This window comes from Schistocerca americana, chromosome 4 (assembly GCF_021461395.2).
Source record: "Schistocerca americana isolate TAMUIC-IGC-003095 chromosome 4, iqSchAmer2.1, whole genome shotgun sequence".
Lineage (NCBI taxonomy): Eukaryota > Metazoa > Arthropoda > Insecta > Orthoptera > Acrididae > Schistocerca > Schistocerca americana.
Genome location: NC_060122.1, coordinates 411,084,519 through 411,107,472, shown reverse-complemented (window position 1 = coordinate 411,107,472; position 22,954 = coordinate 411,084,519).

Here is a 22,954-nt window from a genome sequence, read left to right as displayed (position 1 = left end):
GTATACATTTAGTGTAAGAGGGAGAAACGTAATAGGTGTTCCTGCCTATAGGTGAGGCTTAGAGAAGGATTTGTTGAATAACACACGCCTACTACAACTGACTGGAGAAGTAATGCATTAGGCCAGAGCTGTAGAAGAGGCAGTTAATCAGAATATCGGGGAACTTCAAACGGAAGTGGAAGTCTAAGACAGGGAAGTAATAATGACAAAATGGTTACAGTCACTAAAAGATAGTGTTTGGGAAGCACGAGGCAAAGTAACAGAACTACATGGTGCTCTACTGTAAGTACACCAGGCCTTCACGTAATGACGTTGCAGAATTTCAGCCCACAATTTGATAAAGAGAGCTAGTGATTTGTGATGAGTGAATCCTGCACAGTAGATTCACATTACTCCACGCTTGCCAGTTGTGGTTGAAATGACTCTGAGCTCTATGCGACTTAACTTCTGAGGTCATCAGTCGCCTAGAACTTAGAACTACTTAAACCTAACTAACCTAAGGCCATCACACACATCGATGCCCGAGGCAGGATTCGAACCTGCGAGCGTAGCGGTCGCTCGGTTCCAGACTGTAGCGCCTAGAACCGTACGGCCACTCCGGCCGACTTGCCAGTTGTGGTTGTTGAAGACACCTTCACGGCTGTAACTAGTCTCATTCGTGAATAATACAACTGTAAGATGTTCAATACAGCACTATTTTGCAGGACAGTCCATCGATAGAACTGTACCCTCAGAATCATTTCGCCCTGTTGTTTGTAAATGTTGCATATTGTAGTGTTTACCTCCTGTTGCTGTGTGTGCACTTGGCGTGCTGGTGCTCAACACTGGAGTGTGCGAACTGTCTACCACACTTACTTACTCAACACAAAACGTTATACAAGCTAGTGTACGTCTTGAATAACATGAAGCCAAAAAATCGCTAGTTACAGTAATTGATCTCAGTGCTGTGATAAGTAGAAATGAGAGGAATTCTCATTAATCAGTAGGAATGCAGATGAATTAAATTTTCTTCTGCATGTTCCAAGAAGGGACGCCTGTTTTAAAATGGATCGCCGTCACAATCAGAGCACAATTCAGTTATGTAAAGGAATTCGGCCATATCTTTATTTCAGTTAGGGTCACCTGTCCTGAACGGTTGTAGGAAGAATAAGGAAAACAGCCCTAAGCTTTAACGTTAGTTTATTTTCTCAAATTGGTACTATCACAGTCAGATAAGGTGCAATTAACTATTTCTACAAAAAATTAATGTTCACATGTTTGTATCTCTACTATTGCTTATTCGAAGCACGAGCAAAATTATGTGGTATCAAAAATAAATTGGGTTTAAAAAATTAAAGTCCACAACGGAACGCACATTGATATGCGCAGAAACACAGTAAATGGTTGCTTAATTCAAGCTCATTCAGCAGCATACTATACTCTTAGAACATCGTTGACATCTCATACGGCGTGGAAAATTGCTGAAGAACCGCAACTGGCTTCCGAAATCTGAGCAGCTCGCCAATGCAAGTTCAAGAATGGATCAAAGTTCCAAATAGGTAAGTTACAGAACAAGCAACACAAGTTTTGGAAAAGACCTCTCAAATTGTGAGTTTGCTCAGAGAAAAGGTAGTGTTAGCCCTCAACAGCGACATTTAATCAAAGGACTCAATGAAATCTCGCCAGGGTGCAGCCAGGCATCTGTATGTCGGTATGACCTCATAATTATACGTCTCCACCACATTTCTACCTTTCCTACGATCTCCACCACTCCCACAAACGCGCGGCTTGGAGGGGAGGATTCACAGCTTTCGCCACTGTGATGAGCAAGACTTTATCTGAATTTGCTAAAATGCATGGGAAACCTGCCATAATTTCTCTATAATCGCTTACTGTGTGTCCGTTAACGTATCAGAGGTTGCTACAGTGTATTTACTGTGTTATCACTCATTGGTTCACACATTCATGCCGTAGCACCTGTGCTGGTGGAAAATCTGGTTGGCCGACGAGTCCAGAAGGTACAATTCTGAAATTTTTCCGCATTATATATGGCAAAATGGCAGTGTCACGTGTTTACATCAGCCTGCAGGATGTGCAGGTTAGTTAGTCATTCTTCCAATACTCAGGAGATCCACTGTCGCTACACTCTAAAGCTGCTCATGCACAGCCCGACCAGTGCGCCGAATTACTCGAAAATCCACTCACTGAGCCGTCCACCAATATTTGCTTGGTGGACACTACCTGCCTCCACTGACGGGTTGCGGGATGGCACATAGCAGTCGGGACATAGCAGTCGGGACTAGCAGGTAGAGATTCAGCAGTGAAACCAACCTTTACTTACCATAGACCCAACTGTGAACTCATTGCCCACAGACAGCCAAGTAAGTCGGCGCCACCCACTCAGCAGGGGAGTTTCGCCCACTGGTCCACCTGTGTACGTGGGACTTAGCTGCGAAAGCTCATTCCACGTTGTATGCGGCCAAGTAGTTCTCCAAACAGCAGCAAGAGTTTGTTATAAAGACCCCCTTACACAAGGGGCCAGCAGGCCGACCTCTGCTGCTGAGCAGGTCTGTGCCGACCTGTTCCCGCTCTGTATTTGGGCGATGCATTCATGGTTGGGTCTGTGGGTTTGACTGGAAAACCTCTACCTGCTAGCCCTGACCGCTACCTGCCAGCCCATACTCAATAAGATAAGGCAGAATGGGTCTGACAAGCAGTCGCCATTGGCCACACACAATCGGATATGACAGTGAGCAGGTTGGCAGGCGAGTTAGCACGCAGGCTGGGCTGTGAATGGCTGGCTCAAGCCATCCTCTATTCAGAGCACCAAACAAGGCCACCCAGGATCCTGGCAAAACATTCACTTGCTTGTGTTGGGGAAGAGAAATCAAGAACGTTACCACAAAAGCCACTAGCTATCTACACACTTCAAAAAAAGTTTTGCATCACCTCGGTCCCGAGAGTTCCGGAACCTGTACAGAAAATTGGAACAGATATCGACATAAACATAAATTCCGCCCTTTTTATTGCTCATGAAAACATCACATTGCATGTTGCATCACCATACAGAGAGACCTTTAGAGTTGGTGCTCCAGATTGCTGTACACATCGATACCTCTAATACCCAGTAGCACGTCCTCTTGCACTGATGCATGGCTGTATTCGTCGTAGCATACAATCCACAAGTTCATCAAGGCACTGTTGATCCAGATTGTACCACTCCTCAACAGCGATTCGGCATAGATCCCTGCGAGTAGTTGGTGGGTCACACAGTCCATAAACAGCCCTTTTCAATCTACCCCAGGCAAGTTCGTTAGGGTTCGTGTCTGGAGAGCTGCTGGCTGCTCTAGTCGAGCGATGTCGTTATCCTGAAGGAAGTCCTTCACAAGATGTGCATGATAGGCACGCGAATTGTCGTAAACGAAGACGAATGCCTCGCCAATATGCTGCCAATATGGTTGCACTATCGTTGGAGGATGGCATTCACATATGGGACAGTCGTTATGACGCCATCCATGACGACCAGCGGCGCACATCGGCCCCACATAATGCCACCCAAAAACAACAGGGAACATCAACTTTGTTGCATTCGCTGGACAGTGTGTCTAAGGCGTTCAGCCTGACCATGTTGCGTCCAAACACGACTCCGACGATTGTGTGGTTGAAGGCATATGCCACACTCATCGGTGACGAGAAAGTGATGCCTATCCTGAGGTGTCCATTCGGCATGTTGTTGGACCCATCTGTACCACGCTGCATAGTGTCATGGTTGCAAAGAGGGATCTCGCCATGGACGTCATGAGTGAAGTTGCGCATCATGCAGCCTATTGCACACAGTTTGGGTCATAACACGACGTCCTGTGGCTGTACGAAAAACATTATTCACCATGGTGGCGTTGCTTTCAGGGTTCGTCCGAGCCATACTCCGTAGGTAGCGGTCATCCACTGCAGTAGTAGCCCTTTAGCGGTTTGAGCGAGCCATTTCATCGACAGTCCCTTCTCTCCTTATCTCCTCCATGTCCGAACAACATAGCTTTGGTTCACTCCGATACGCCAGGACACTTCCATTGTTGAGAACCCTCCCTTGCACAAAGTAACAATGTGGGCGCGATCGAACTGCGCTATTGATCGTTTAGGCACGGTTGAACTACAGACAGCAGAAACCGTTTACCTACTACCTGTTGGAATGACAGGAACTGATCGACTGTCGGACCCTCTCCGTCTAATAGGCGCTGCTCATGCATGGTTGTTTGCATCTGTGAGCGCGTTTAGTGACATTTGTGAACAGACAATGTGACTGTGTTTGTGATACAGTATCCACAGTCAACGTCTATCTTCAGGAGTTCTGGGAACTGTGGTGTTGCAAAACTTTTTTGATGTATATTTTCCTCCAGCAAAATTAAGAAAATAGAGCTACGATTTTTTTTTATTATCGCAAAACTCCGTTTGACTGTACTGTCACAATGTGATAGTCGTGTAGTTACTACTGCACCAGTGTTCATCAGACTTTATTCCACCAGATCTCACCAATTTGTGTTCTTCATAGTCGTTATTTTCTCAGGACAGTTGATGTTGCTTATTACTGAAGGTTTCTCCACATGATCCAACACATTCCCCTCAATATATGCTGTGTGATTAACTCTTTGATGAGATCAATTACCAGCACACCATGATTCGAATGGACGAATTTATCAGAGTTGGAGGCAGCCGGAGTCCGCATGTTGAAGGCCACCCCATGACGTAACAGCCGCCCTGCGACACTTCGCTGACCTGAAGGTACTGCAAGAGGTGCGCATGCAGACCTACCGCTGCTGATGAGACGCCGCTCTGCCAGTGATAGAGACGTCTACGGGCTGGTACCATACCCATATACCTAGGACAAGAGCAGCTGACCGTCTACATAGCTCCAACGTGAGGTCAACGGATATGAGTGCAAGTTCGTAACATTTTGGTGAGGTGAGTGACAGATATTGGTTTCCTTTCTTGTCTTGTACTTTCTAATGGCCATGTCAAGCCACAGGGAATTTCACAGAGCTTAAGAGTATCGTTTGTTAGACCGCAGGAACCTACAGACTCCTCTCAGTTCCGTCGGAACACTACAAATGCTTACTTGCTGCTAGTGAGGTGCTCTAACCGAAATTTATTTTGGCAGACATATGATGTGTCCAAGCTGTGTAAGCTACCTATAGAAGATGTAGGAGGGTTGGTCACGAAACACACCAGCCACAGAACCTCATGTGGCTGTGATACGGCCTAAAGGTTAAGTACAGTTAAATTCCTTTTTTTCTTTTTTTTTTTGCCTGTTGTGCCAGCAATTTCCTTCTTTTCTTGTACAAAGGCAGTTGAAGTTAAAAAAAAAGTGCCGGAAACAGGCGCAACGACTGTGAATGAAACAGTGGAAGCTTTGAAGGCACAGAGAGTCGCATTCTTACAAAATGCAACGCAACAGGGGCAAGTTAATGAAGCATCCATCTCTCATGACGACTGTAGGAGTCTGGGACCGGACTCGAATAGTACATTCGTTTCCGTAGACAGTTGTATGTTGAGAAACACAAGCACTTGTGATATAAATAATAAAAGCATTCAAACATTCGCACTGCCAGTTATATTCATTTCCGGTCATTGGTTCAACGTAACATAGGATAGTCTATTATCTTTATTGTATGTTAACGCTAAGGCTTCGGTTTGCAATTTGTATTTTACTTGTTCAGAGCAATGAACTGAGAATTAGGTTGCATTTCCTTTCACTGTGTTGTGGTCTATATTGTGGTCTTCTGATTAAGAACTCTAGAAAGTACTCCTATAGCCTACACCTATTAACATTGTTTAGTCTGCAGCAGCAAGAGTCGAAGGACTAGAAAAGCGAGCAACAAAGTAACGAAAATGTTGGAGAGGAAATTAAGGTCTGTGAATGAAAATACACACATAAAAATATTTTGCGTCACCGCGGTTCCCAGAACTCCTGAAGATAGACGCTGACTGTGGATACTGTATCACAGACACAGTCCTGAGTGTTCAGAGATGTCACTAGGCCCGCCCAAAGATGTAAAAAACCATGCATGAGCAGCGTCTATTAGACGAAGGGATCCGACAGCCGATCAGTTCCAGTCACTCCACCAGGAAGGAGATACACGGCTCATGTTTCTGTAGTTCAACCATGCCTAGACGGTCAACACCGCGGTTCGAACGTGTCCACACTGTTACTTTGTTACAGGAAGGGCGCTCAAAAAGGGAAGTGTCCAAGCCTCTAGGAGTGGGACATCGAGGAGATACAGAGAGACAGGAACTGTCAATGACGTGCCTCGCTCAGACCGCCCAAGGGCTACTACTGCAGTGGATGACCGCTACCTATGGATTATGGCTCGGAGGAACCCTGAAAGCAACTCCACCATGTTGAATAATGCTTTTCGTGCAGCCACAGGAAGTCGGGTTACGACTCAAACTGTGTGCAACAGGCTGCATGATGTGCAACTTCACTCAGGACGTCCATGGAGAAGTGCATCTTTGCAACCAGGACACCATGCAGCGCGGTACTGATGGGCCCAATAACATGCTGAATAGTACTTGCTGCCCGCAGCTCGTGGTCGTGCGATAGCGTTCTCGCTTCCCACGCCCTGGTTCCCGGGTTCGATTCCCGGTGGGGTCAGGGATTTTCTCTGCCTCGTGATGGCTGGGTGTTGTGTGATGTCCTTAGGTTAGTTAGGTCTAAGTAGTTCTAAGTTCTAGGGGACTGATGACCATAGATGTTAAGTCCCATAGTGCTCAGAGCCATTTGAACCATTTGAATAGTACTTGCTGAATAGTACTTGCTCTCAGGATAGGTATCACGTCCTCTTCACCGATGAGTGTTGCGTATGCCTTTAACCAGACAATCGTCGGAGACGTGTTTGGAGTCAACCCTGCCAGCTGAACGCCTTAGACTCACTTTCCAGCGAGTGCAGCAAGGTGAAGGTTTCCTGATGTTTTCGGGTGGCATTATGTGGGACCGACGTACGCCGCTGGTGGTCAAGGAGGGCACCGTAAAGGTTGTACGATATGTGAATGCCATCCTCCGACCGATAGTGCAACCATATCGGCAGCATATTGGTGGAGCATTCGTCTTCATGCACGACAATTCGCGCCCCCATCATGCACGTCTTGTGAATGACTTCCTTCAGGATAGCGGCGTCACTCGACTAGACTGGCCAACATGTTCTCCAGACATGAACCCTATCAAAGATGCCTAGGATAAATTGAAAAGGGCTGTCTATGGACGATGTGACCCACCAAACACTCTGAGGGATCTACGCCGAATCGCCGTTGAGGAGTGGGACAATCTTGACCAACCGTGCCTTGATGAACTTGTGGATAGTATGCTACGACAAATATAGGTATGCATCAACACAAGAGGACGTGCTACTGGGTATTAAAGGTACCGGTCTCTACAGCGATCTTCATCACCACGTCTGAAGGTCTCTCTGTATGGTGATACTACATGCCATGAGTGGTTTTCATCAGCAATAACAAAGGTGGAAATGATGTTTATGTTGATCAGTATTCCAATTTTCTGTAGTGGTTACGGAACTCTCGGAACCGAGGTGATGCAAAGCTTTTTTTTATGTTTGTAATTATTGCAGCCTTGACGATGTTATTATGTCAGAGACATAACTTAAAAGAGTAGGTGAGGGTAGTGTCTTCAAAAGAGGTTATAAGATCAACAACGAAATGAAAAACAATGATGATGTAATGTTGTCGAATTAATTCAGGTGATGCTGGAGAAATACATTAGGGAATGAGGCACTAAACGTAGTGGATGAGTTTTGCTATTTGAAAAGCAGTATAACTGGTGATGGTGGAGGCAGAGATGATATAAAAATTTACAATACAAAATTCGCATTAGTTGTGGTATGAAAGACATTGCGGTAAAAGAGCAGTTTGTTAATGTCTAATATAAATTCAAGTATTACCTAGTATCTTCTGAAGTTATCGTTTTAGAGTTTAGCCTTGTGTGGAAATGAAATGTGACCAGAGGCAGTTTCGACAAAAAGAGAATAGAATTTTTTAAAATGTGGTGATGCAGAAGAATGCTGAACATAGAGAGGGACGTCGAGTAATTAATGAGGAGGTACTGAATCGAACTTGAGAGAAAAGAAATTTTGGCGCAACTTTAGTAAAAGAAGGGACACATCTTGAGGGATGAAGGAATATTCATTGTGGTAATGGAGGGACGTGTATTAATTATTGAAAACTAGTGTATGCCGACATTAGCGACATCTGGTCAACTTACAACACAAACATCTTGCGGCTACTGTACGGCAGCTTGTTTTAAACAGTAGTTTTAATGACAACATGACACGTGCATGTGATGTGATTTATATGTATTTGACGATGCTGGTGCTGATTCCGCATTTAACATTTGACGATGCCACTATGGCTGCAGTACATTAGGACTTTGTCTTTAAGAAACAGGTATGCCTCTTCATATTTAAAGCGCACAAATGTAAATTTTTTCAGTACTACTTCTCAATAGGCTCTATGTATTGTTCTTAAGCTGTATACAGTTTGCGAGTGTATTTATATTTTTGCCCATTTTTGCTGCAGATCTGATGATGGTCATTAAAGACCGAAACCGGTAATCTGTTAAACAAAAAAGATTGTGATCATAGACGTAAATTAAAGAAACTTATAAGTGTTTCTTGTTCGCAAGTTTTAAACAATGTGGGCCACAAATCAAATACTTCTCTCAAACCGTTGTTTATTTCACACGGCCTTTGTGTTTTGTTGATGATAACGTTCCTGTGTGTTTATCTGTATTGATGATGTGCTGTGACACATAATGGGTTTAGTTGCAGTTTATTCAAGAGGTTAAGTGTCATGGTTTTTTTTCCGGATCTATAAACAGTACCTGGATATTAAAGTTTCGATATAATAATTCCTCAGTTCATGGTGGAGCAAGAGTGGTCAGAGACGCTGGTCAGGTTTAGTCTTGTTTTATGCTTATTTCTATGCACGTTTAAGAGATTACAATTAAAACGTGAAAATGTACATGGCTGTCAGACAGGCGAACACGTGGTTCTTGTCCTATGTCTGTATGACGTCATGGAATGACAAAGAGCGCCCACAGAACCAAGCGCCGAGTCAATGGAGATCAAATAATCGTCAGTTGTGGTCTCTTTATTGAGGAATAGCACTAGAAGGAACTGAAAATAAATTAAACTTACAGGCAGAAAGAACAGGGAATTGGATTTAAGCAAAGTGTTCCCTTAGTAGGCTTCCAGGTTGGATACGTTTTGAACAGAGAAAAAAGTTCACATAGATAATCTACGGTAGCATGATACGCGTTTCTTTCTAACTAACCAACTAATCACTTCACATGAGTTTCGTGTATTTTAAAATTTCTTACTACAGAAAACAATGAATGCTTATTCTACACATTACAGTATAGTGTGCAGTTTTGGAACCACTTCCAGCGCTGTTTATTTTCTAAGCTCATTACTCAATACGCTGTTCCACATTCGCTTCACCTACTCTTAGACCTGTTTCCTTATGTAACTGATGTTCATGTTACCTCCAGCGTACCGTAATTATTTACAACCGTACACTGTGCGTATATCAACATCGTGAACAAAGTTCGAATTGCAGGACGCTGCGTATACCTGAGAGATTACCTATATTGATCTTACGTTACCTTCTACCTATGTTAAGTGGGAAGTTCCGTTTGAAAAATGTAAGCACTATCAGCTTCAAATCCCATAATTGTGTGAACCTTTTATGACTCCTGCGCTACCATTAATCAGGTCAACAATTTTCGGACGCACATATCCGTGCGTCGACTTTCGGTAACTATTGGCTGTTGAGGTGTTAACAGCTCGTCGCAACCCCAGGCATTAAATCTAAATAAAAACATGACCCCTACAAAGACGTGTATACGCTTAATATTCGGCGTCTCGGATAGTAAGTTAACGTCGGATTTATGAATGCATTATTCAGATAAGTTTCTTGTTCGTGATTAGATCCATTTACATCCTCAGACGCACGTGTACGGAGGAGCGCTAGAGACCTCCCTTTGATCGAGAAGATGGGCGACTTCGAAGCGAGCGTGGATCATTATTTATCACCGTAAAGTGTGCTCTATTTAACTTTATCCGACCCCTTAATTTACGAAAAGCCCCTCCCGTCAGATAACCGTAACCGACATTTAATTTAAAAGGAAATCAGAGAGCGCCGTCCTTTTATAACCTCAACATCGCGTCGCCATCAAGACCGTAGCACATAAATAATTCAGAGAGACAACGCGAGCGACAAAAATCATTTACACTTCGGCTGGGCCGCGAGTTAGTGAGGACGGTTCGGAGCGAGCGGGGCTGGCATCTTCAGCACTGCCCTCGGGACACACGCACACACGTGCACAAGGAGTGTGGCGAGGGCACCTTCTAGGTTATAGCTAACCTTATTGTCTTCTGATTACCATGTAAATCGGTACTCCGCCTTGCTGCCTCGTTGGAGCTAAGCTGATTTACTTCGAAGTTCACGCCTCCGCCGCATCCGTGCTGAAGAGCTGCGAGGCGCCGTTGTCGTTCGAAAGTACCCTAAGAAGCGCAAGAAGGAGTAGGCCCGAGCTCCCGCCGCCGTGGAAATCCACACGAGCAGCGAGTTTCGCATTCCTCCCACGTCCACTGTCAAACTACCTGCGTAACACGAAACTTCCTTTCAGGACGGTTCTGCAAGACTGTACACTTTTGCGATATACGATTCCCTTGTTGAAAACGCTGCGAAACGAGACTTCTGTGCACAAAGAGATATGTGTAGCGAAATCCGTGAATAGTTTTGTAATACACAGATAACGACGTCTATGAGTGCTTCGAATATGCCAATAAATCTAACGACTGCTTCAGTAAACATCTGTAAGGCATCTGTAAGGCATCTGTCTTGCTCTGTATCACTCCTTTCCTCCTTTCTCAATTTGCGCAATTGCGAAAGCAGAAGTGGGAGCCTTTTACAATATCAGGTGCGCAGCAGTAGAACTACACCGTACCAGAGAGGGTACGAAGTTGTCAGCAGAAATCACTGTTCTGAAAAATTCACAATCTTAGCTACTGGAAATTTAATAATCGATTTAGAGACGATAGTTTAATTCTGAAGTACTTCTTTCTTTCTACGTGGGCCAGACTTCAGGCATTCCACGCTGAACTTAGTGAATATTGTGGATATATCATCACACTGAACTAACAGTCACACTGCGACGAGTGAAATAGTTCGTACTACCTACATCTACAACCATACTCTGCAGGCCACCGTGCTGGAATTGCGTGTTGTTGTTGTTGCTGAAAGGAGAAAATATAAAAGTGCAGTAAATGAAGCAGGCAAAAAGGAATATAAACGTCTCAAAATTGATATCGACAGGAATTGCAAAATGGCTAAGCAGGGATGGCTAGAGGACAAATGTAAGGATTTAGAGGCTTATCTCACTAGGGGTAAGATAAATACTGCCCACAGGAAAATTAAAGAGACTATTGGAGAAAGGAGAACCACTTGCATCAATATCAAGAGCTTTGATGGAAACCCAGTTCTAGGCAAAGAAGGGAAAGCAGAAAGGTGGAAGGAGTATATAGAGGGTCTATACAAGTGCCATGTACTTGAGGACAATATTATGGAAATGGAAGAGGATGTAGATGAAGATGAAATGGGAGATATGATACTGCGTGAAGACTTTGACAGAGCACTGAAAGACCTGAGTCGAAACAAGGCCCCCGGAGTAGACAACATTCCATTAGAACTACTGACAGCCTTAGGAGAGCCAGTCCTGACAAAACTCTACCATCTGGTGAGCAAGAAGTATGAGACAGGCGAAATACCCTCAGACTTCAAGAAGAATATAATAGTACCTATCCCAAAGAAAGCAGGTCTTGACAGATGTGAAAATTACCGAACTATCAGTTTAATAAGTCACAGGTGCAAAATAATAACGCGAATTCTTTACAGACGAATGGAGAAACTAGTAGATGCCGACCTCGGGGAAGATCAGTTTGGATTCCGTAGAAATGTTGGAACACGTGAGGCAATACTTACCCTACGACTTATCTTGGAAGAAAGATTAAGGAAAGATAAACCTACGTTTCTAGCATTTGTAGACTTAGAGAAAGCTTTTGACAATGTTGATAGGAATACACTGTTTCAAATTCTGAAGGTGGCAGGGGAAAATAAATTCAGGGAGCGAAAGGCTATTTACAATTTGTTCAGAAAGCAGATGGCAGTTACAAGAGTCGAGGGGCATGAAAGGGAAGCAGTGGTTGGGAAGGGAGTGGGACGGGGTTGTAGCTTCTCCCCGATGGTATTAAATCTGTATATTGAGCAAGCAGTAAAGGAAACAAAAGAAAAGTTTGGAGTAGGTATTAAAATCCATGGAGAAGAAATAAAAACTTTGAGGTTCGCCGATGACATTGTAATTCTGTCAGAGGCAGCAAAGGACTTGGAAGAGCAGTTGAACGGAATGGACAGTGTCTTGAAAGGAGGGTATAAGATGAACATCAACAAAAGCAAAACGAGGATAATGGAATGTAGTCGAATTAAGTCGGGTGATGCTGAGAGAATTAGATTAGGGAATGAGATACTTAAAGTTGTAAAGGAGTTTTGCTCTTTGGGGAGCAAAATAACTGATGATGGTCGAAGTAGAGAGGACATTAAATGTAGAATGGCAATAGGAAGGAAAGCGTTTCTGATGAATAAAAATTTGTTAACATCGAGTATAGATTTATATGTCAGGAAGTCGTTTCTGAAAGTATTTGTATGGAGTGTAGGCATGTATGGAAGTGAAACATGGACGATAAATAGTTTAGACAAGAAGAGAATAGAAGCTTTCGAAATGTGGTGCTACAGAACAATGCTGACGATTAGATGCGTAGATGACATAACTAGTGAGAAGGTATTGAAAAGATTTGGGGAGAAGAGGAGCTTGTGGCACAACTTGACTAGAAGAAGGGATCGGTTGGTAGGACATGTTCTGAGACATTTAGTATTGGAGGGCAGCGTGGAGGGTAAAAATCGTAGAGGGAGACCAAGAGATGAATACATTACGCAGATACAGAAGGATGTAGGCTGCAGTAGATACTGGGAGATGAAGCTTGCACAGGATAGAGTAGTATGGAGAGCTCCATCAAACCGGTCTAAGGACTGAAGACCACAACCATAACAACATGAACCCTAATTTCTCGTATCCTTGCGCGAAATGTTTGTCGGCGACAGTAGACTAATTCAGCAGTGTTCCTCGTAAACTACGTCGCCTCCCCTCCAGGGATTCCCGTTTCATTTCCCGAAGCTTCTCCGCAATACTTGCGTGTCGTTCGAAAATACCGGTAACAAAACTAGAAGCCCACCTCAGAACTGCTTCAAATTCTTCCTTCAGTCCGACTTATTGTGGATCCCATGCACTCGAGCAGTACTCAGGAATAGGTCGCACCAACATCCTTTGTGCGATCTCTTTTATGTAGATGAACCACACTTCCCCAAAATTCTAACAATGAACCAAAGTCGATCATTAGCCATTCCTACCACAGCCATACGCTCGTTCTATTTCATATCTCTTTCCAACGTTAAGCCCAGATATTTGTACGACATGACTATGTCAGGCCGGACACTACTAATGCTGTATTCGAACGTTACAGGTTTGTTTTTCCTATTCATCAGCATTAACTTACATTTTTCTAAATTTAGACTTAGCTTTCGTTCATCACTGTGGCTAAAAATTTTGTGTAACAAAAGTCCCTCAACTTCGACATTTTCTCGTACACTACAGCATCTTCAGCAAACTAGTACATATTGCTGCCTATCCTGCCGGCCAGATCATTTACGAATATAGAAAAACACAGCTGTCCTTAGACATTTCCTAAGACGATACACGTGTTTCTGATGAACATTCGCCGTCGAGGACAACATACTGGGTTCTATCACTTACGAAGTCTTCGACCCACTCGAATACCTGGGAACCTATTTTTATGCTGCAGTCTTCAGTGGCACACAATGCCAAATGCTTTTCTGAAATCTAGAGATATGGAATCTACCTGTTGCTATTCGTTTATAGTTCGTATTATATCACGGGGAGCAAAGGACAAGGTGAGTTTCGCCCAAGATATGCTTTCTAAAACCGTGCTGATTCGTGGACATATGTTTCTCGGTCTGTAGAAAATATATTGTTTTGGAACTCAGGATGTGTTGAAGAAGCAAAGCTATTTTATAGTTTGCAGATTTGTGGGTCAGTTCTTTAACCCTTCTCATATACAGGAGTCAACTGCGCTTTTTTCCAGTGCCTTGGGACTTTGCGTTGGTAGAGAGATTCGCGATGATTGCAAGCTGAATAAGGAGCCAGTGCGTGTAGAGTACGCTCTGTAAAACCGAACTGGGATCCCATCTAGACCTGGCGACTTGCTTGTTTTCAATTCCTTCAAGTGTTTTTCTACGCCAGGGGATTGTTATTAGTATGTCGTCGTTCCGGTCAGTTCGGTGGTCAAACGACGATATTTGTACAATTCTCCTGCGTGAAAGGTTTCTTAAACGTCAAATTTAAAACTTCGGCTTTTGTTTTGCTATCTTCATCTGCTACGCCAGACTGGTCAACGACTGACATGTCTGGGGCAGGTGCAGTACAGCTCATAACAGAGCAACATGGTTTAACCAGAATGTTCAGTGAAACAAAATCAAGTCGTTGTTGTACTGCTCATTCCGACGACTGGATTGTTATAGCTCTCCACGCACTATTCAGTGCAAGCATCTTCATCTCTAAATGACTACCGCAACTTACATCCATTTGAACATGCTTACTATATTCGTCCCTTGGTGTATCTTTACTATTTATACCCACCCGTTTCCACATACTTCCTTCCTATATCAAATTGACTATACGATCACGTCCCGGAATCTGCTGTAGCAATCGATCTCTTCCTCAAGTCATCTTGTGTCATAACTCCCTTTTTTCTTCAATTCTTTTCAGTACCTTCTCATCAGAAATTCGCTCTATCCATCTAATCTTCAGCATTCTTTCGTAGCACTACATTTCAAAGCTTCTGCTCTTTTGTTGTCAGGAATGCTTGTCGTACACGTTTCACTTTCGCACAGGACTACACTCCGGACTAATGCAACAGACTTCCTAAGACTCCAATTTATATTAGAAATTAACAAATTTCTCTTTTACCGGAAAGCTTGTCTACGTTTTACGAACTGTCCGATGCTGAGGCTGAAGCCCTCCCTGAGAAGAGAATTCCTACAATACTGTGTCACACGGCGCACATTGCATAGCGCTATAATATAAAACAATCATTTCTCTTAATAATAATGGAGAATTAAAAATATCGTCCCACATTTCAGATTCAGTTTCCTGTAAACTAATGAGGCACCAATTTGTATAGTAAGTGTGCTTGAGAGTATGAGGTAAGAGCAATACAAAGAAAATGGGGACGTTGCCTAGCGTTACCATTCAACTTCGAGGGGAGGATGGACTTTCCTTCTGTTCTTCAGGAGGGTGCGCGTCTGATTCCCAAACTTCGCAAATTCACAACGTCCCACGTTGTTCAGTCAGCGCTGTACTTGCAGAATAGTTGCCGTTTTGCTCGACTACGAACATTCCAATGAAATCAGGCGCTAATACTTGCAAGACTTCTTTTATTAGTTGGGTGACGTATATGTTATTTCTGTTGGAAAGGGGGAGTATATGACGTGGCGACAGGATACGGTCATGATGATAAATATTCCTCTAGCCCTTCTACTCGAAGTGTTTGACGCTCATTTTGGTGTTAAGAGTTCTAGTGACTTAAAGTAATTACAGCTCGTCAAGCGACAAGTAAAGCGCAAACGGATCACAACGTTGTATTCTTGAAAGAGTTTAGGTGTGTGTGTGTGTGTGTGTGTGTGTGTGTGTGTGTGTGCGTGTGTGTTTGAATTACTAAGGGACCAAACTGCTGAGGTCATCGGTCCCTAGACTTGAACAATACTGAAACAAAATCATGCTAAGAACAACACACACATCCATGTCGGAGGGAGGACTCGAACCTCCGGTGGGAGGGGGCATGCAGTCCGTGACATGGGGCTTGAAACCGCGCGGACGAAAGAATTCAGGAGAGCTTATGCAATTTCATATATCTGTTTGAATTTCAAGTCTCTCTGTCTCTCTACTTCGCCTACCCTACCACCCTCCCTCCGCATTTTCCCTGCTCCCCTCTTTCTCATTTTCTTTCTCTCTTTCTGTATATTTATGCAGCCCTCACTTTTTTAATTTCTAACTCGTTGGAGCATACCGCACCATCCGATCCGTCTTCTGCACGAAAGCCGATCGTGGAACGCATGAACTCACGATTCCGCCCTGCTTACCCACGGAACAATCTCGTCACCAGATGTGAGCAGGTTTCTGCTTTGCAACCTGTTGTATACGTTACGAATGAAAATTTTTCACAGTCCTACGTTACTTCTGTTGTAAAACTTAAACTACCCAGCTCCTTTTTAGATACAATCCCCGACAGACAGCGGTGCGTTTCCACCTTAACTTTTCAGTGGAAGTGGAAGTTATCTTGGTTAATACGGTCTCCCACTGTACTATCTTTCAAGTAAAGGAAATAACAGTTTAAACACTACAACATTTACTCGAGAATGAAATTTACTGTCATTAAGAATACTTTCACTTTCATAGGTAACTTGGGAGGAGTTCTTCAAATGTTCAAGTGCGTGTGAAATCTTATGGGACTTAACTGCTAAGGTCATCAGTCCCTAAGCTTACACTCTACTTAACCTAAATTATCCTAAGGACAAACACACGCACCCATGCCCGAGGAAGGACTCGAACCTCCGCCGGGATCAGCCGCACAGTCCATGACTGTAGCGCCTGAGACCGCTCGACTAATCCCGCGCGACGACGAGCTGTTCACTGGTGCTTAAGGTGCAAGTGAGTTCGCAGACATTTCATAATTTTGTACTGCAGCGAGATGTGTACGATAGTTTTTAATCGTAGTTTTATCTGTAGGTACCAGCATAAAATCAGTCATACGGTATATATTCCAGACATGCACGTGAGTGGTTGAGGCTGATAAGAACATGATTTCGGGTTCCTCGATCTGAAGGTAGAGAGTCTACAGTAATACAGGCTCTGCACCTTGTTTTCAGTAGATATGTTAATCCTAGAGCTACTAGCTACACCAGCATTGCGTTCAGCACTGGTCATGTTGTATTCTGCTACGTTTAATGAGATTTTCAATATTTTCAATCTGACTGTCGTATAAGTGTGTGCTACTAGTGTACGTTGTCCTTGTCTTAAACAATTTTAGTCTTAAGCCCTGGCAGTAATTACAACGCTTCAGTTTTGCCTCTATTAAATTTAATACAGTCTCCTGAATATTGACAAAAAATTACCAGAAGAGATATCAATAATTGCATCTTTTCTTATAAGAAATCAATGCCAAGACTTCATACTACTACCAATCCATTCGTCATTAGAAACTTAAATTTTTTCACTCCATTTTCTGTTTTAACCTCTACTTGATTTTGATCTTGACATTATATGATATAACAACGATAGCTCCCATGATTTAATAGCTTTTGTACAGGATATGTGGATTCTTTTGTAACCTCATGAATCTTATTGAATAAAGTGGTTGATATAACGCACACTATCCCACCTGTGTCTATTACAGCCGTAGTCGCTATTTTTTCCACTACTGCATATACGGGGTGGTTATAATTAAAGTTAAACTTCCAGACCGGTATAGAAATATCATCACTGGTCAGAATGATGTCAATTTGCAATGGAATATTATCAGAGAAGGGGGAAAACGTATGGCAGAAGAAAAATAAATAGTTACAAAATGTAGCAATGGATGGCGCTGTAAGCTTCGTAATTTAATGGTGGTCGACTATAATGACAAGTGAATCATACAACAATGCCTAAGGTGTACGTTTGACATTAGACAAACCGTACTACTCAGCGTGCGTGGGTGTACAAGTGTGATACTGTTAGTTACGTAATCCCATACACTACGGATGAGAAAAATGGGTTTTTAATTGTCCATAGGCCTAAAACCACATCAAAAGCGTCACACACATCGGTTTTTAATTGTCCTGAGGCGAAAAACCGCATAAAAAGCATCAATCAAAATCAAATCTGATTATTAAATTCCGTGTGACTAGCGCAAAACATGTTCAATATGCTGTCCACCGTTTGCTGCAACAAGCTGATATCGAGAAACAACAAGTTCCACAACTGATCCAAGTGTTTTCGTGGTCACTTTCAGAATGCGTTGCGCAATGCCTGCCTTCAATGTCATTAACTTTGCCACCGGAAAACTTAAGACAACATCTTTCAGATAGCCCCACAACCAAAAGTCACAGGGATTAAGACCAGGTCATCGGGACGGCCAGGCTGTAGGGAAATGGCGGCTGACAAATCTAGCATTCCCGATATAGCACTTCAGCAGCTGCTTAACTGGATTTGCAACGTACAGAGGTGCGCCATCTTGCATAAAAATGATCCCACCCACACATCCACTCTGCTGGAGAGTTGGAATGATGTGGTTGCACAAAAGACACTCATAGCGCTTACCAGTGACGGTATTGGTAACAGGACCGGAAGCACGTGTCTCTTCGTAAAAATATGGCCCAATGATAAATGATGACGTAAACCCGCACCACACAGTGACCTTTTCAGGATGAAGTGGTACTGGTTGATTTCAGTGTGTATTTTCTGTTGCCCATAATCGACAATTCTGGCTATTGACATGTCCTGTCACATGGAAGAGGGCTTCGTCTGTCCACAAAATCTTCCACGGGCAATCATTGTCGACTTCCATGTGAGCAAGAAATTCTAAAGCAAAGGTCTCTCATGCTGGTAGGTCAACAGGATGCAACTCGTACACATGGTTAATTTTGAATGGATAGCAAAGAAGGATGTTTCGTAGGATTTTACGTACCATGCTCACGGGTATGTCCAGTGTGCGGGCAATTCTCATTGAGCTTCACGTTTGCACACCACCACTCGTCTCCTCCTGCATTGCTGTGGCCACTGCTTCCACTGACGTCGAATCAATTCATTTCCTCCCTCTACAAAGTTGCACACCAAAAGAATCCGTCTTTTAGAATGTCCAAACCATTTTCTCCAGACCCACAACAGTCATCGGACCAACGCCTTTTTTCAAACCCTTCAAGTGTCCGGAACTTTTGCAGAGCAACATGTGCACAGTCATAATTCTCGCATAAATACAGCTTTACAAGCAGAGCGCGTTCCTGTATTGAGACAGTCACGGTGAACGTCGCAGACGCGAAAGCTGGAAAATCCGTGTACCTGGCTTGTTTATACCAAGTTTAATAGGTCGTGCGCATGACAGGTGTTTTCATTTAATTATTCTGAAACATGCAGCGCCATCTATTGATTAATTTTCACACTAGTTTATTTCTTCTGCCATACGTTTTTCCCCTTCTCCGATAATATTCCGTTGCAGTCATCCTGACCAGTGGTGTTGTTTCTACAGCTTTTTGAAAGTATAACTTTAATTATAATCACCCTGTATTGTGTCTTGAACTATCTTTTCATTACGAACGCAGCATCTAAAATGGCCATAGGGTGCTATGGCCAACTTTCGGGGTGATAGTGTGGCTAGACTTGGTTTCTTGACCCCTGTTAGCGTGTTATGGCTTCTACACCACTTCGGTGGTGTTGACAGTGCGGTTGTGTCCACCAGTGACCTCCAACTGCTCGATTTCGTCAAGCATGTCATATCCATGGGTGGTTGGTTGTAATTTCCCATCTGAGAATTTCACCTGTTGTGGTTGTGGGTATTACTTTGGCTTGGCGTGTGCAGATTTCGTTATCATAGTATCCTGCATAGCAGCAGTTATAATTTATCTTCCTTTCATTGAAATTTTGTTCCGTATTGCAAATGAGAGACTGACCCGTCTGCATCACGTTATTTATTAAATTCTGTTTTATCCCACCATGGTTGTACCACGGGCATACGGTGGACGGACTTGTGCCTTACTGTCATTATTACGATTACACAATTTACTTCCTCTTACATGACGTCTTGTGAATTCAGCACAGAAATAAAGTGTTAGAGGTCGATTTCATATACATGGACTAATTTGTCTCTGAGAAACAGCGGCAGTTCAGCCTTTAATAGCCCAAGAATCTCTTCATTAGACACAGGTTCCTCACAGTATCTTGTTTGAAATGTTATTAGAGATTACCCTGTCTGCCACTAAAGGATTCCAGATTAAATACCTCCTTTTAGTTGCTTCCCTCTACACACGAAGACAAATACTTAGTTAAAAATGTTATCTAAAATATCATATAATCTCATTTGCAGCCTCACTCTGTATGGATCTTGCAAAAAATGGATTCTTTGTTGGTTGGTCCAGGACCTCTGTACTGCATCCTTAAATGACTTAAAGAAAACAGCTGGATGAGTATATTTTTATCCAAGGCGAGTACTTGGAACTGTCTGTGTTTCAGCAGACTTTCGTCCAACGAGACGGATGACAATTGAGGTGCTGCTCAATCCTATACAGTGCAGGTGACACGCCTCTGTTATTTAAATCTATACAATATCTTCCCTCATACACCATAGGACTACGACATTACCTTGTATTCTAACAACAGGGGGGGGGGGGGGAGTATGTCAGTTAGTGCTTGTCCGAATGATACTAGTTCCTGCTGGATATTTATAATTTGTTAAGTGAACTTTCCTTGCCACTTCGACAAGTCTTTGCCTAACACTGTTTTAGTTTGGTAACTCTATGTTAATTGTTTATCCTGACTGGCCTCCCTTTGATAAGATTAGAGATTAGATTAGATTAGATTAGATTAATACTAGTTCCATGGATCATGAATACGATATTTCGTAATGATGTGGAAAGAGTCGAATTTTCCAATACATGACATAATTAGGTTAATTTAACAACATATTTAAGTTAATATAACAACTTTATTTTTTGTGTTTCTTGTTTTTCTTTATTTTTTATTTTTATTTTTAAATTTTTTAGTTTTTTTATTTTTTTATTTTTTTATTTATATCTAAAAATTCCTCTATGGAGTAGAAGGAGTTGTCATTCAGAAATTCTTTTAATTTCTTCTTAAATACTTGTTGGTTATCTGTCAGACTTTTGATACTATTTGGTAAGTGACCAAAGACTTTAGTGCCAGTATAATTCACCCCTTTCTGTGCCAAAGTTAGATTTAATCTTGAATAGTGAAGATCATCCTTTCTCCTAGTATTGTAGTTATGCACACTGCTATTACTTTTGAATTGGGTTAAGTTGTTAATAACAAATTTCATAAGAGAGTATATATACTGAGAAGCTACTGTGAATATCCCTAGATCCTTAAATAAATGTCTGCAGGATGATCTTGGGTGGACTCCAGCTATTATTCTGATTACACGCTTTTGTGCAATAAATACTTTATTCCTCAGTGATGAATTCCCCCAAAATATGATGCCATATGAAAGCAATGAGTGAAAATAGGCGTAGTAAGCTAATTTACTAAGATGTTTATCACCAAAATTTGCAATGACCCTTATTGCATAAGTAGCTGAACTCAAACGTTTCAGCAGATCGTCAATGTGTTTCTTCCAATTTAATCTCTCATCAATGGACACACCTAAAAATTTGGAATATTCTACCTTAGCTATATGCTTCTGATTAAGGTCTATATTTATTAATGGCGTCATACCATTCCCTGTACGGAACTGTATGTGCTGTGTCTTATCAAAATTCAGTGAGAGTCCGTTTACAAGGAACCACTTAGTAATTTTCTGAAAGACAGTATTGACAATTTCATCAGTTAATTCTTGTTTGTCAGGTGTGATTACTATACTTGTATCATCAGCAAAGAGAACTAACTTTGCCTCTTCATGAATATAGAATGGCAAGTCATTAATATATAATAAGAACAACAAAGGACCCAAGACTGACCCTTGTGGAACCCCATTCTTGATAGTTCCCCAGTTTGAGGAATGTGCTGATCTTTGCATGTTACGAGAACTACTTATTTCAATTTTCTGCACTCTTCCAGTTAGGTACGAATTAAACAATACCATGTTAACTGTCTGTTGAACAACACACAGCTGTTCGGAATTCAGTCTTTCGTTAATATGGGTTTCCTTTTTTTGAAATCCACTTGGAATAGTCTTTCTCAAAACTTTCCCTATGTATGAAGCGTTCAGTGGAGTGCTTTTGGTAGTTACTTTACTTTGTTAACATTTCACTGTGTTGTAATGTTAAATTTGATACAGTGACTGCTAATGTCGTTATCTGCGAGTAAATTTCCTTACGAAATTCGCCATTTTTAGTGGAAAATTCTTTATGCAATTCGTCTTGTTTGATTGGCATTTCATTATGCATATTTGATATTTCAGATGACAGTTTAGATAATATTCTGATGGCAGGTTCAATGACAACTGATCTCGCATCTGCTTAACATCTGCTGAACTGATGCAGTGTAGTATTTGTGTTGGATACATGGCTGGTGGTTGGACTAACCACAGAACTAATTACTTCTCTTTCAGCACACAGTTCAGTTCCACGAAACAAAGTGTACACCACTTACAGCTGTGTCAGTGAAGTCGGTCTCCCAGCGTTAAATTCTATCTCATGAAGCTCTTTGGGTTCCATTTTGGACAGTTTCCTGATTTTTCCCATAACGTGTAAAATAAATAAAATCACATATATGAAATCGCTTTATCCACATTAATATTAGCACACAAATGATTAATGTTACTGAACAAGTATGTTGTGCAATATGACATTACTGAGATGAAACAACGAAACATTACTGTGCCATCATACATGCTCGTGATATGAAGTCAGCCATTCTGTAGAAACATGGTACTCTCTATTGTTAAAGTTAACCACTATTGTAAAATTTGCCACATTTAATCTACCAAGCTATATTCGTTGTGAATTAGTACATCTCAGGCATGAATTAAATTTATTCTCAAGCAAGGAAAATAGAAAATGTAATCCTTACCTT